General features: G+C 56.7%; 1 non-coding gene across 1 annotated transcript; it reads left to right on the top strand.

Annotated features, from left to right (window-relative positions):
• Window positions 1-447: 447 nt before the first annotated feature.
• TRNAG-GCC (transfer RNA glycine (anticodon GCC)) lies at window positions 448-520 on the top strand. Its single transcript has one exon. It is a non-coding gene; the product is annotated as a tRNA-Gly (tRNA).
• The last annotated feature ends 11,658 nt before the right edge of the window (window positions 521-12,178 follow it).

Raw genomic sequence — 12,178 nt, 5'->3', positions numbered from 1 at the left:
TGTACGAATGAATGAAGCAGACGTGGTGTGTGTCTATTTATTTATTACATACAATGGAATACTACTCAGCCATTTAAAAAAAGGAAGGAATTCTTGTCATGTGCGACAACTTGGATGGACCCTGAGGGCATTACGCTAAGTGAGGTAAATCACACAGAAAGAGACAAATACTATATGATCTCACTCATGCGTGGAATCTATAAAAATGCAAACTCATGGAATAAGAGTTTGGATTTGCGGTTCCCAGAGGCAGAAGATGGGGACTGAGTGAACTGGGTGAAACGGTGCAGAGCTGCAGTTACAAGGCCAGTGCGTCCCGGGGACATGATGCACAGCATGGTGACTGGAGTTAACGACACGGCTGTGTATGTGAGGGTTTGCTAAGAGAGCAGATCCCAGGAGTTCTCATCACAAGAAACACATCTTTGTAAAAAACAGAAGGGGACTTCCCTGGCGGTCCAGTGGTTAAGACTCTGCGCTGCCAACGCAGGGGGCCCAGGTTTGAGCCCTGCTCAGGGAACTAGAGCCCACATGCAAGCTACAACTAAGGAGCCGGCGTGCCACAACTAAGACCCAGCGCAAATAAATAAATATTTTAGAAAATAAAAGAACTCTTAAAAAAAACCATTTTTGTTAAGTCCGTGAGCGGATGGGTGTTAACTACATCCTTTTGCAGTATATGGATGTCAGGTCGCCAGGCTGAACACCTTAAAGGTACCCAGCGCTGAACATCAGTTGTCCTCAATAAAGCTGAAAAAAGAATTCGTCTGCAAAGCCACCGCAATGAGAAGCCCGCGCACCGCGACGAAGAGCAGCCCCTGCTCACCGCAACTAGAGAAAGCCCATGTGCAACAACAAAGACCCAGCGCAGCCAAAAATAAATGATTTATTTAAAAAAAAATTCGTCTGCTGGTTGATGACGGAACATATAGATCCTATACGGCCTGTCTTTCCAGGTTAGAAATCACTTTCCATCTGCCAAACCACACCAGCGCTCAGCCACCTACGCACATTTACACACTTGCTGACAGGTGAGCCAACACGTGGTTGCCACCCGCTCCCGCCACCTTCCAGAAAAGAGCGCGATGCACCCGCCCTCCGGGAGCTGCTGCCGGAAGTCACTGGTTGCCACCTTGATGGCCTTCTCTGGGGTGACCTCGGTCAGGTTCACCGCAGCTCCTGGAAGGAAACCACGAGGGTGGGGCGTCTACAGCCATAGGGACCCAGCCAGTGAGCTTCCGGGATGAGTGAGGCCCCTGGGAGTCGGGGGGCTCCTCTGCCTATTTCCCAGAAACGCCCTTTCTTTTCTGCCGCCCCGCTAGGACTGCGTGTGCCCAACGGCTCCTTCGTGCACTTCCCACAAGTCACCTGCGTCTTGTTCGTGCCACCCACCCCCCGACAAGTGACCAGTTCCCCAAATTCAGCCTGATCGCGAGGTCCTGCGGGGCAGGGCTGGCAGCCGTGTGTGTCCCAGGGCTTTGCCTTTACGCTCGGGGCCACTGGCGCACCAGCCCCTCTCAATCCAGCCTCGTGTCCATCTTGCAAGGCTCGACAGCCACGGTGTGCGGCCCTGGCTGGGGACACTGCGGGGGCGGGACCAGCAGGGGCTGGTGCCGGGGAGGAGCCCCTCCCTCTGCAGCTGTCCCGGCTCTGGGGCGGGGGGAGCAGAGAAGATGAGGCTCACTGGCCTCCACCGCCACACACAGTGGTACCGGGACGGGGCCCCCGCGCCTCACCACATGCAAATGTGTTCCCGCTCCCCTCGCAGAAGCAAGGTCAAGCCCCCCAAGTTTGTGCCAACCCGGGTCCTGAGGAGCCCGCTTTGGCTCGCGCCCAGGAAGCCCTCCCGCCGAGCTGTCTTCCCCGGTAGCCCACTGCTGTGGACGCGGAGGCCAGCAAGGTCAGGGTGAGCAGGCAGCCGCCCCGCCCTGCCCAGGCCTGCTGGGCCCCGCACCCCGACGCACCCCTGGCCCCCAACATACATTCCTTTGTAGATTTCCTGTCCACGCTGGTTCTGTAGCCGAGCCTCGGCCAAGTCGATGGGAAACACACGGGTCACCCCCAGGAGCCCTGGCACGCCTCCGTTGATGAGCGTTGCTGTGACACTAGGCCCGGGGTCGGGGGTGGGCACAGTGGGGGAGGCTGGCCGTACAGCCAGGATGGGATCAGGGGACCGAGGGCAGGACGGAGTGGGGAACGGGCATGAGAGGCTCCTCGGCCCCTGCCCCACAGGTGTTCAGAGGCCACTCTCCTCAGCCCGACCAACCCTGCAGGGCGAAAGCACCTCCCCCAGCCCCACGGGGAGCCAGGAGGCCGGGCGGGGGCTTCTGGGAGGGAGGCCAGCTCCGCACCCAGGGGGTTCAGCTCCTTCAGGGCTGCCTCCGGGCTCTCTGGCCGGTCCCCACCCTGGAACCACGTGTAGAAGTTTCAAATGATTTTTCAAGCAGTTTTATTTCCAGCTTAAGGTCAGGACTGAGTGTGAATCCTGGCCGTGCTGTTTGCTTCAAGCCGTCACCTGCCTCTGATCTCTCACCCCCAGTCCCCCAGGTGAGGCTGGCCTCACTCCAGGGTTTGTGAGGATAAAGAGGTTATGTGTTTGGTAAATGAGAGCCACAATCAACAATAAGAACACACGCTTCTGATAAAGGAAGAGAACCAGGGTTAGAGCTTGAGATGATCTGATTGTGGCCAAAAGGAAAGGAAGTCACACTATATACACGGTGAGGTCCCTCGTCCTTGAGTTTGGGGCCTGAAAGTGGAAAACGGCTCCTCGGAACCTAGCACAGAGTCCCTCTGTCTCGGGCAGAGGGAGATCCTTGGAGGTAGATGACCTGAGAGAGGATAACAGGACGTTTTCCTCAGGAGCGGACCTTGATACACAAGCCAGAAACGGAGGCAACAGACAGACTGTGACTTAAGTTTTGCAGCCTGAGAAGATGCAGGGCCAACAATTACCAGTTCCGTGGCGTCCAGGGCACCGGGGGACAGATGCTCTCCCTTGGGACCGGGAAGGGAAGCCGTTCACCTCAAATCCTGGTCGGGGATCATCGGGAAGCTCCCAGGGCCGCGGCTCCAGTGCAGGGGGAGGTCGGTCGCCTGGGAACCCGTGCCAGCTGCCCACGTGCTCAGTCCGCTCTCTTCCTGGACCTCTTGGGCCTTGGGATCAAAAGGTCAGAAGAAAGGGGGTGAGGATGCTGGCGCTGGGAGGGGAGTCCCGGCGTCTGGAAGGCCCGTCCTCGTTCCCGGGCAGCCGACACGGCTCAAGCGTCTCCAGCGATTTTGTTTTGGGGAAGAAAAGAGATCGGCATCTCTCTTGGTGTATATTGTCCCTTTCGGAAAAATGGACTGAGTGCCAGGCGCTGGGTGCCCCAGGTCCGGGCGAGGACGCTGGTTATCAGCAGCCACACGTGAAGGAGGAGACAGGCGGTAGCCAAAGCAAATCCTGGGGGACAGCCAGTGACCTGCCTCTGCCCAGAAAGACACAGCAGGGAAGGCGGAGACTCCGGGACGGGGAAAAGGCGACCTGAGGCCCCAGAGGGCGTGAGGGCGAGGGCTGCGGGTGTCCGGGAAGAGCATCCGGTGGGGCAGGCGCCGTCCCTGCGAGCAGGGACACCGAGTCACGGAGGTGGCGGGGCCGAGGCCTGACCTCCTGAGGCCTCTTGCCTTTGGCTTTTCTTCTGAAAGAGTCCACTGAAGAGTGCTGAGTCTCAAGGTGACGGGACCACCGGCCGCTGCGTGGAGAGCAGATGGCGAAGGTCAGAGGTGAGGGCGGACAGACAGGATCCAGGCCGCACGGGAAGGTGGGCGGGGTGCGTGGGTCGGAGCTGGGACAGGGAGGTTGCAGGCACCGGGTCTGAGCGCTGGCAACATGGGAAACTGGGTCTGTGGGAGGAACAGGGCTGGAGGAGACTGGTGGGGGGGATGCTCGATCCCTGCCCTCAGGATCCCTCAGTAAACGAGGTTATTAGCACTGGTTTGCAGTGCTCCGGCCCAAGAGCCTTAAATCATCCCCGACATCAACAAAGGGACCGAGCACCTGCCAACCGCAGACCCGGGCCTGGAGTTGGGGAGAGGAGGTGGCCGGCGCCAGGACTGGAGCCTTAGGAGCCCTAAGGCCAGGAGATTAGTGTCCTGGCTGTCCTTCCAGACACTTGCTAGGCTGTGGAGAGGACGTGTTTAATTCCAGCTGCAGGAAACAACGGGCCGCACGGAAAACCCTTTCTGTGGGAATCCAGACATTCAAATAATTGAGAATCTTGCAGCCGTATCCCCTGCTGTTTGTGGAACTAAATTACTCGTTTATAAATTGTGGTTCACTGCCCACTGGAACAGAGGTACCTAGAAGCCAGAAAACCCAAGGGCACCCGGATCCCAGGGCCAGTGGAGCCGCAGGTGCCCCTCCACCAGACGACGGGCCCATGTCCCCAGCCACATGCAAGGAGCTATGGCCTGGCATCGCCCTCGAGCCGTGAAGGCAAGGTTTGTGGGTGGTGAGTGGATTGTCAACAGTCAGCAGAAAGAAAACCGGCAGCCAGGGCTGCCCTGGAGTCACGTCCCACAGATGCTCAGCCCAGGGCGACCGAGGCCCGAGTGCCTGCCGCTCTGCCAGAGCTTGTTGGGTGCCTGCCTGCCGTGTGCACGGAGGACTCAGCTGAGAACAAAAGCAGGCCCCCCCCACCCGCTCCCTGGCCCCAGGCAAGGGCAATTCTTCCAGAAAGCGGGCCTGAGGCACCCAGGGGCTCAGTGTGCACTGCAGGGACAAGGCCGCCCGGGTGCGGGCGCCTCCCTCACGAGAACCTTTCACCCCTTTGACTTGCAAGGCCCCCCAGCCTCCTGGGACCTGTGTCGCTGGATCCCAGTGCCCTAGGACACCCCTCCCTCCGCACACCGCCTGTCTGAGCGGCCCAGCTCCCCCGTCAGCATCCTCCCCGCCTTCTGGTCATTCCCTGCCACTCAACCCCCAACTCCCCAGCCCCCGGTGGCCTCTCCCTCCCGTCCCCAAAGTCAAGCAGTCTATGCCTTCAGGCTTCCTCCGGAAAAACAGGGCCACGCACATGCTGGGCGGGGACTCAAACAGAAACTGGGTCAGTGTTGAGAAACCTTTATGGCACCTTGAGTAATTTCATGTTTTAGAATCTAACAATAAAGATGTGCGCTTTTGTTTTTTTAATTCTATTTTTCTAGTAATCCATTTTTGCTGTATCTCACAAAATTACTGGTCCACAGTAGGCTGGGGGGAAACAAGCCGCTCTTCATGGGTAGAAATGCTGCCCAGAGGCAGCTCCCGGCCTCCGCCCGGCACCCAACCTGCTGCTCACAGGACCCTGCCCCTGCCTGGGGTCCGCCTTACGGCACCCCCGCACCGTGCCACCCCTGAGCCCCCCACTCACTGTCCCCCCGATGGGACGGAGGTCCTTTGGGCCTCTGCTCCCCGCATCGGCCCTTTCAGCCGCTCCAACCTTGGCCTCTGTGGGCCCACCTGACGCCCAGGTACAGGCCCAGCCCTGGGCTCCAGCCACAGTCCGCGGCTGGCATCCCATCCAGATGCTCGGTCTTGGGGAGTGCCCCGAGCCCCATGCTGTGCCCCCTCCCACGGCCCTTGGCTCCCCAAGCATGCGAGGTCCTGACCACCTGCTGGAGGCCCCCAGGGCGCTGCACTTCCACGTGCTACGGTGCCCGTGCAGCAAGGGAGACGAGGCCGTGCCACCGCCTCCTGTCTGCCAGAAGCAGCTCCTCTCCTCCTCACTCTAAGCTCGACATGGACAGTCACCCACCTTCAGTCAGAGCTTCTGCCTCTCTACTCCCTCGACAGAGGCCAGATCCCCGCCCGCTGTGGGACGACTGCTTTGCGAGACCCCCACTTGCCTACAGCAGCCCCTTTACCCCGAGCCATCTCCTCTCCTGTTTCTCCAACAGGCGGGCTTGAACGAAGCCCCAGAGGCTATTACTCGGGGGCGGGGGGGGGGGCAGCCCCACCTCCCCAGAGGCCTGGAGTTCAGGGAGGAGGACGAACAGCACCGGCCTGCAGGCCTGTTCCGGTGCTCTCTCCACACAGATACCTTCTGTCCGTTTAGGGGGACAGGGCACTGCAGGCTGGTTTGCAAGGTCCCTGCACTTTCACGAACATCACAGCTGAGCTGGGAACTCAGTGCTGCCCTAAGGATTCTTCCAACTCAGGGGCTGGAAAGCTTTAGAGAGGAATGTGATGGTCTTAAAGACCAGCTTCCCGAGCAGTCAGGCTGCGGCTCCGGACGCAGGGGACTTGTTGCTCAAGTCAGCACCCCCCGCTTTAGCCAAGTGATCTCACTCAGTGCGTTCCGTCTCCACGTCACAGCCCTGCTGAGGACCACGCAGGGCAGCGCGGCAGAGTAGGCTTTGCAGTCAGGCTGCTTACGAGCTGCATGATCTCATTTACCACTCACTGGCTGTGTGACCTTAAGCAAGTTACTTAACTTCTCTGTGCCTGTTTCCTCAACTATGAGACATACTCCGACGTAGAGAACCTGGCACAGCACCTGGCACATACGAGGCGTCCACTTAATGATACTGTCCCTCCCCTTCCTGGTGGCAGTGGATGCTGACACAGGGTGTGAAGTTGGGTCCAGAGGGCACAGGCCAAGGACATTACGATAATCCAGGAAGAGGCAGGAGAACCTGCAGTGGGAGGGAAGGGATGCGAATGCTTTCTGTGAAGCGGCAGCATGGCCAGATGCCATGTGTGAACCCCCAACCAGCAGGAGGGGCATCAGGAGGGCTGCGGCGGTGAGGACACGGGGCAGAGAGAAAAGCCTGGCTGTTGGCATGAACTTAAAGCATCGCCACAGAAGAGACACCATCGCACACGAGCTAGGGTGCTACAGACAGAGCTGGAGCTGCTGGCTGGGCCTGGCGCCCTGTGGGTGGAATGTGAAGTGGTGCCGCATCCGTGGGAAACAGGATGGCGGCCCCACACGAAGTTAAAACCTGAGTTACCTTATGACCCAGCAATTTCACCCCTGGGTGTGCACCCAGATTTGAAAGCAGCGTCTCGGACACGTAACTGTGCACCACGTTCACTGCAGCCAGAAAGGGGAGCAACCCAAACACCCATCGACGGGTGGCGCCTAAACACAATGTCGTCCATCCACACAGTGCAGTGTCGTCGCTCGGCCTCAAAAGGACAGAGCTTCTCACACCTGCTATGACACAGACGCACTGTGAGGGCACTGCGCTCGGTGAAATAAGCCAGTCACAGAAGGGCAGATACTGCATGAGCCCACTTATCCGAGGAAACTGAATCAGTCAAAATCACAGACACGGAGTGGTAAAGTGGTTCCCAAGGGCGGGGGGTTAGTGTTCAATGGGGACAGAGCTTCAGTGTGGGATAAACTTCTGGGGCTGGATGGCGCAGAGGCGGCATGATGCTGCGAGCATGCCCAGTGCGGCCACAGCACACACTTAGCAACAGTGAAAATGGAAGATTTGGGTGTATTTTACAGTAAGAAGCAAAACACAGAGGTGAGTAGAGAAGGTCTTAAATTACATTTAAACATGAATGGGGGGCACTGGGGAGCGGAGGAAGGTGTCCACATTAACGTGAATTACGGTAAAATGGTTAAGAAAGGGTTTTATAAACAATATACAAGGTGTAGGAAATAAAGTCTGGAAATAAAATTGCAAATTGTTTACTAACTGAAGAATTTAAAACACTGGCAAATGAAAAATTACCAAACAGCAGCAGGACACATGGGTGTCAAAGTCCAACAGGAATTTGGAAAGGGGATCAGCGTCTCAGAATTGATGGAAGCACCAGTCGGCTGCAGTGACAACTGAGGTTACAGGTAAAAAAGTGTGGTCGTCTGGAGGAGGCGTCCAGAGGAGAAGGGGTGGGAGTGGGGTGAGATGGGGCAGTGGGACAAGCCTGGGCCGTTCCGGGAGGGGCTGATGCACTGCCAGGGGCCACGGAGGAGCGGAAGGCTGTGAAGTGGGTGTGGCCAAGGCAGCAGCTCAGTCCCCACCTCCAGGAAGGGAAGGAGGAGCCAGATGCCAGGAGAAAAATGCCAGGTGAAGAGCTGGGATGAGTTGGGATGAAGGTAAAGACAGGAGACTGGGGCAACGTTTATGGCGAGGGGACCCAGGGGAGGAGATGGGTGCGGCCAGAGGACTTGCGGGGGGTGGGGGGGGGGTGGAGCGAGGACAGTCCGGCCCCATGGACCTCGGGACGCTGCAACCCAGGGCCCAGGGTCTGATCTTAATGAGCCCTCACGGGATGCCTGTGCGCACCGAAGCTGCAAGTTGTGGGGAGTGGTTTGCAATGCTGACGGTACAAAGGTCACCAAGAGAGCTCTGAAAAACCCCGATGCCAAGGCTGCGCCCCAGACCAGGGAAAAACTCTGTGGGGAGGGCCCAGGCATCTGCTTTTTTTAAAGTCCAGGTTTTTAAACCCCTAATGGGTGGCCTAGATCGGCAACCACTGGTCTAGGGCATTGCGAAGCCGAACATAAGGTCACTAAAATTTGCTGAATCAATCACAACAGCAGCGGCGGGAGACGCCACAGGGAATAAACGGATGGACGGCAGAAAGGACTGGACAGCAGGTCTGCTGGGTTTAGACCCCAAAGCACCCACCAGTCCAAGGGTGGGACTCGAAGCAGAGACAGGAGAACGGGGGGGGGGGGGGGGCGGGGGGGGGGTGTCAGGAGGGCGGGGCCGGGGATGCAGGGGCGGCAAAGGGCTCATCAGCCCTGAAGCCACGCGTACTCTGCACCCTGCCTCAGGCCCACAGGCGCTGGCTGAGGCCCAGCTCGCTGTGATTTCTCAAGTCTGGGACAGGAAGCCGGAAGCTGCACTTCTAACGAAGCCCCAGGCAGTGCTGTAGCCCAAAGGCACACTGGAGCCCCCTGCCTGGGCCAAGGGACACACAGGACTCCTCCCAAGGCCAGCTCCACCCCTGCGCCTTGGGGATCACTTCCAGAGGCTGTTTTCTGTACTGTGTCACCTTCACTGCAGTTCAGCCTGGCTGGGAGCAGAGCCGGGGTGAAAGGGGAGAGAGGGACTCAAGCCAGAACAGGGCTCAGAGGAGACAGAACGGAACAGGCCTGAGAGGGCCTGAGGCCCTGCCCCTCAGGGTCTGGCCCTGCGCCGGCGTCTCTCCCGACCCACCATGGCAGCTCAGCACTGCGTTCTGCTCATATGTTGCTCTCGTCCAGCCTTTCTGCCCTGCTTTTCTCCCTTTACTGTGAAGTCTGCAGACAAAGCCGTATTTTTCCTTCTGTCCTGTTAGTAAGTACGCGAGCGTCAGGCGCACAGAAGGGGTTTAATAAATACTTACTGAGAAGGTGACTGCGAGTTAGCCTGTTTTCATCTTAGTTCCTGGGGCTGGGCCACGTCCTTGCCTTCCTCCTGCCGACTCAATTCCTCCCCAAAGCAAAAGCTGTGGACACGCTCCAAGGAACCAACTGCAAGGCTCTAAAAAATAACACCCAGCCTTAACTGGCCAGAACAGCTCCGCCATCCTGCCACTTGCTGTCCGGAATGAGGTTCAGACCCAAGCAGCTAGGAGCGGGCAGTGCTTTTCCAAGTCGGAAGACATCTCAAAGGCACCTGAACTGGTACCCACGTCAGGGATGCAGAGGGAGTGGGGCTTCAGAACACAGCCAAATCGGGAGACTTTCCAGCTGCCTCCTTGGCTAGTATATCACCGTCCATCTTTCACTCAAGATTTTTGCTAGAATTGCCTAAGGAAACTAAAGGAGTGAACCCTGGTAGCAGAAAGGGAACAAGAACAGGAGCACATATGTTCCCCTTTTAAAAACCCAAAGGGAAACCATGAGGCCAGGAGACGGATCTCCAGGATGCAGTTGAGGGGGAGGGGACAGGGTGGGCTGCGGCAGCCTGGACACTCAGCCCGGACATGGCCCAGAGGCATTTCTCCCAAAGTCCTCTCCACAAAGTTTCAGGGTGAAGGTCGCCTCCAAGGGCCCGACCCTGGGTTAATCTCACCCTGGAGGTGCCACTTGTTTATACAATTAAGACGTCTTCCCTCCCAATGACAGGAATAGGTTTAGAGACAAAAGCCATTACTGTCTAACAAGACCTCTGGATGTTTCCAAATGTCAAAATGGAAAGTTCTGGGCTTCCCTGGTGGCGCAGTGGTTGAGAGTCCGCCTGCCAGTGCAGGGGACGCGGGTTCGTGCCCCGGTCCGGGAGGATCCCACATGCCGCGGAGCGGCTGGGCCCCGTGAGCCGTGGCCGCTGAGCCTGCGTGTCCAGAGCCTGTGCTCCGCAGCGGGAGAGGCTGCAGCGGTGAGAGGCCCGCGTACCACCAAAAAAAAAAAAAAAAAAAGGAAAGTTCTGTCAGTATTTTGAGACTAACCCGCATTTATCACTCATGGCTGGCTTCCTTCCTTTTCCCTAAATCTTCCCCACCAGCTTTCTTTTCACGCTCCCATCTATCTAAAGTAAGCACGGGTATGGTACCCATGGGGCTTAACAAGTGTAAATGTCAAACAATGATTCTGTAAACAGGGATAGATTAACACCATCTGATGGATCAGGTTTTGAAACAGAGTTGACCAGTGGAAGACACTTTGTTTTGGTCCCAAGGAGATAAATCTGGGAAACACCCTAAAGGCATTCAGCTAAGAGCTAAGTTCCTACTAAAAAGTCAATCTCTGGCTAAAACTGTCTGAGCATTCTGGCCTTCATTTGGTGAGGAATTCATGTCATAGTAGGAGGGGTTCCAGTTGGGAATCCAAAAGTTAGAAATCAAACTTTACACACACGTATTCATACGAGCACACACAGGTCCACACATCAGGATGCATAGGGGGCCAAGGCCAGGGTCCTGGCCACCTGCCCCCGGGCCCGCCCAGGCTGAGGGGACTGAGAGTCAAGCAAGACAAACACTCCGACTGGCATCACATCAAATTCGAGGTTTACTAACAACTTCCACTTTAAAGTTCATTGTTGGGGGGTTTCAAAAAACACATGGAAATGCAACTACTCAACTAGAAAATGTGATTGACATAGTGTTTTATAGGAAAAGTGTTTTGTATGGGGGACTGACTGCACTGTGAACACAGTTCTTAAAAAGGACAAGGGCTGAAGTCTCAAAAATATATACCAATATATCAATGGGGATAATGTTACAACAAACAACTGAAGGTCATGAAGGTCACGGCCCAGAAAGTGATAAACCAGAGGGGGAACAGATCTGGAAACTGGGACTATCTGTGGTAGCATTTCTACTGAAAGGTATTACTTACAAGGATAAAACAGGCCAGGAATGTTTGTGACCTAAGACTCCAGCTAACTGATAATAGGCGGCTCCTCTTCATCTCTCCTCCCCCTCCCCCAACAACAAACACCCTCCCAGGAACTGGGAAGGAAAACTAAATTGGGAGGGAGGAGAGCACCGCCTAGTGTCCAAGCCTCCAGCCCGGCGCAGGCGCACACTTCACTTACGGGCCGGGTGGTCTGGGTTTGGGTGAGGCGCTGTTTGTGCAAGTGCCTGGGCTGGTGAGGGTGGCCCCGGGCTGGGCCCAGAAGGTGGGGCCCACAGGCCTGGTGGGAAAGAGTGCGTGATCCCCAGACGCCGCCTGGACCCACCAGCCAGCTTCGTTACTGCTCAGATTCTCTGCAGAGCCCAGTCACCGGCGCGGGGCCCACCCCGTCCCCACGTCCCCACCCCGTCCCCGCCCCGTGCGTGGCCTGCGGGGACCATGTGGGCTGAGATGCGGCTGCCTTTTTAGGTGACGGCCCTGGGGCCTAATTCAAACCTGTCCTGATGGGAGTTTGCCCCGATGATGAAAGTGACACAGGACACACACAACTCACACATATCACCTTGCTATTTTAAGAATGTACTTTATACAAAATAACCAGTTCATATGGAAATAAATCTACAGACCTCCAAGGATCAAAAAGCTTTTGAAAAAGTTCTTTTAAAAAATTATCCAACACACAGTATAGAACTAACTATTGAGGTAAGTGTGGCTCTCAGTGAAACAGGGAATCAGCAGACCAGACAAAATATACACAATATAAAAATAAATAGCATTCCCCTTTCCAGTACTGGCCAGGAAAGCCCACGGGCTTCTGCAGCAGGGGAGCCGGGCAAGAGCGCCAGCTGGGGAGAGGGGCAGCGTTCAGTAACTCACTCCCGAACCCACCTAACCTTTTCAAAACCACAGGTCAG

The sequence above is a fragment of the Phocoena phocoena genome, chromosome 11 (genome assembly GCF_963924675.1).
Source record: "Phocoena phocoena chromosome 11, mPhoPho1.1, whole genome shotgun sequence".
Taxonomy (NCBI): Eukaryota; Metazoa; Chordata; class Mammalia; order Artiodactyla; family Phocoenidae; genus Phocoena; species Phocoena phocoena.
Note: the sequence above shows the minus strand (reverse complement) of the source record. Positions and strands in the feature narration are given on the sequence as shown.